Source organism: Sinocyclocheilus grahami, unplaced genomic scaffold (genome assembly GCF_001515645.1).
Source record: "Sinocyclocheilus grahami isolate Dianchi unplaced genomic scaffold, SAMN03320097.WGS_v1.1 scaffold1712.1, whole genome shotgun sequence".
Lineage (NCBI taxonomy): Eukaryota > Metazoa > Chordata > Actinopteri > Cypriniformes > Cyprinidae > Sinocyclocheilus > Sinocyclocheilus grahami.
Window position 1 is genome coordinate 69,294 of NW_015506891.1, and position 3,901 is coordinate 73,194.

Here is a 3,901-nt window from a genome sequence, read left to right on the forward strand (position 1 = left end):
AAAAAAGAATATTGCAAACAATCTGATTACCTGCTTTGGACATATATTTGGTTGTCAGGGCACAACGTGAGAGGTAGCTGTTCACTTGCTCGACCTCCTCACCGGCGGTTGTCCCTGCTCCTTCCTGGTTCCTACCACTCCATTTAATCTATTAGTAAATGGTGAAAGAAATTCAATTTAATTAAATGGGCACAATTTGTCTTAAAGGGGTCATAAGATGCAATTTCAATTTTTCCTTTCTCTTTGGAGTGTTACAGGCTCTTGGTGCATAAAGAAGATCTGTAAAGTTGCAAAGACTAAAGTCTCAAATCCAAAGAGATATTCTTTATAAAAGTTAAGAGTCAGCCACACCTACCTAAAACGCCTCGTTCTAACACGCCCCACATATCTACGTCACTATGTGGGAAGATTTGCATAACGCCGCCAAAATGTTCACGCAAAGAAAGAAGGCGTAACTTTTATTCTCGCTGTAGTTTTGTTGTTTCCGCCGCAATGTCGTAAAGATGCTGTGTGCTTCGTTGTCTTTTCAGTCTTGGCCCAAGCTCTGCATCCGACTCAGGCGTGGCGGCCATCTTGGCTGGGGACTCAGGCTTAACGTGAGCAGACTCTGAAATGGCTCTGGAAGATCAGCTGAGACGTGACGAGACTCTAGAAGGGCGGCCATTTTGTAAAGAGACTCTTGTGTGTGATGATGATGTATGATGTGAACAGGCTCTGGCTTGGCAGACGTGACGTGAAGAGGACTTGGAGTAGCAGACATGACATTAGCAGACTCTGGCTTGGCAGACATGACGTGATCAGGCTTCGACTTGGTAGATATGACATGAGTAAACTTTAACTTAACTGGCATGATGTGAGCAGGTCCTGGAGTAGCGGGCATGACGTGAGCTGGCCTTGGCATAGCAGACATGATGTGTGCAGGCTGTGACTTGGCAGGTGTGATGTGAGCAGGCTTTGGCTTGGCAGACATGATGTGAGCAGACCTTGGCTTGGCAGGCATGACGTGAACAGGTTTGGGGGAAGTGTCATGTTCCTCCTCCATGACACCCACAGTGAAAGCAGATCCACTCAACTGCAGAGCAAAGTCTATATATGGTTCTAGTGACCAGTGTGGGGTATTACGTGTCATTAACCGAGATACATTTTTGTCCAAACCATAACGGAAAATGTCTTTCAGGAATATTTCATTAAAATCTACCTGGTGACAAAGCCCACAAAAGTCCTCCACATACTCCTCAATGGAGCGATTACCCTGACGGAGGCGAACAAGATAATCTGCTGGGTTCATTTTTTCCGTCGTGTATTCTGTAATAATTCATCCACTGAAGGCGAGCGTAAGTGAGAACCCAAGTGCAGTTTATTTACAGTGTGATCCAAATATCCAAACAATAATCCGAGACTTGACTTGACAGGAACAGACTTGACTTGACTTGACTTGACGAGGCATGAACAGACTTGACGAGGCATGAACAGACTTGACTCACCGACAGCGGGTTACAACATCAATACACGACGAAGACTATGCGAACATGATGGCTACTTATATCAGACAATGAGGGTCACATGACAAGAACAAACCAATGGGAAACAAGACACATGACTAAGACAACCAATCAGAACATGACACATTGAACAGAGGAACCAATGGCATGAATACATGAGGGCAAGGGAAGCATGATACAAACAGGGACCATGACTAAACTAAATAATAAAAGACATGAAGATGAACATGAAACAAAAACTAATCCCAAACCCCACATTACAATAAGTTTATAGTTGGTTTACTGTATGGAATAAATATCAATTATACCATGGTCTGTCTGAATATTTGACTCTGATTGGCTGAAAGGTATGCATTATAACTCATTCTATATCAATACACAGAAACATCATGCTGCCTCACAGCGTTTAGTCAAAAAATACTTTTGGTACTCAATTGCTACATTATATTTCTCTGCAAGTAAGGGGTTACATATTTTTAAGAAACTAAAAGCACAGCTTTGTTGTTGTTAGATGCTGAACAGACACAAGTACGCATCTCTCTGTCTCAATAATTCAAATAAATGCTATAATCCATTCAAATACATGTAACGTAACACACTACTTTATCTGTGTCTGATTCAAAGCAGGTACAATGCTAGATGTAACGTTCTGTAACTGACGAAAATAACCGTCAATTTTAGTCTGCAATCATTTCACGGACTCGTCCCAAAATTATAAAACTGAGATGATATTAAGATCTTGGGCAGAATATCCTTAAACACACCCCTCCAACCGTTAGTTTGCTGCGAGTGAGAGATGAGAGGAGGAGCGCAAAAATAAAACCTCACCCTCTATTCAATATTACGTTTCACCTGGAAATACGTCACCATACTGACAAAGTCGGCAGTAACTTACGGTTCACGCAGACTTTAAAAATAGCTTTTACTGGTCTCTTGTTATGTATACATTACTGTGTGAAGTTGTTGCTGTTAATTTGTGTTTTGTTCAATAAAAAAATGGTCTCCGTCAATTATTGCGCTGTTAACATCAATAACAGCTTTAAAGTTGTCAGTGCTGGAAAATGACCATGGTAGAAGCAGTTTTTTGCCTCCATGTCATGCATTAACATTGTTTAATGCAGAGCTAGCCGTGGATTATACCTTACATATTAAACCATTCTTACCTGCATTAGATCCGATGGTTGAAACCTCATTTTAATGGAGTCATCCGGAAAATTGAACTTTAATGGCATGCCATTAGCAGGGTTCCTCAGGGATTTTTCAGATTCCCTCAGGGTTTTTTCTTTCATCAATTATCTGCAAAATTTCAAGACCCCCTGTGGTGAAAATCTAGTTTTTATGTTTGGTATGTCTATGTGGTGTCGTTAATATACTTTAAGACTAACCATAAGTAAATTCAACATCAGCACCATTGCTATGTTGTCCTTAAAAGTGGATTCTGAAAAGTACAACATTATGGAAAGCTATTATGTCATAAATACTTATCAGTGATTGAGTTGTTGTTATTATCATTACATTTAATGTCCCAAAAAGAAGACATTTTCTTGATCAGTTCTAAGGGACAGAGCATATTCTGCATCTTGCTGTTGCTGTAAAGCCCTCCATTCCTGAAACAATTACAATGGTAAATTACAAAAGCATTCAAAGTAATCTCAGAAGAAGTTCGTATTTTCACATTTCAACAAAATGTACAGTACATGACGACAACCTGTAAGTCGTCACTTTCATCAGGCTCATGGCTCACCGTCTGGTCCTCCTTAAAAGACAAAGTTATATGCTCAACAGAATGTTTCACTATATTGAACCTTTTTAAACCACTACCAATTCATTCTACCTTAACACTATAGGAATAATACACTAAGAAGTCAGAGTAGATCAATGCATTACATAACCATTCCATTCTCAAACAGTAAAGTTAAACTTATTGTTCCACTGTGAATAGCATGTTTTCATTATAAAATGTAATAGGAATTGTACTCCTAGAAGTGGGTCAGCTGAGAGTCAGAACTAACGCTATACTTGATAATTATTTCAATACAGGTTACAGATAAAATAAAAAATGTTACATGCTGTCACAACTACATGGTGTTTTTGTGCAATGTTTTCTACTTTGAGCACATTTTGCTGAAATTAAAATTTTATTATTTTGTTTGTCTATTGACAAAAAATATCGAAAATCATTATAGTTTAATGACCTCACTCTGACATTACTACTGCTATCTACTTCATGGGGTAATACCAACACTTCAAAATCCACCGGAACAATTAAATAACATGAGCATAACGACAACAGGCAAAATGCTTTTTTTTAAATCATCAAATAACTTTGACATGGCACACATTCATGTATTGCATCTAGATTTAATTCAGTAATTGTGAGTTGCAAAGCCTACCATTAT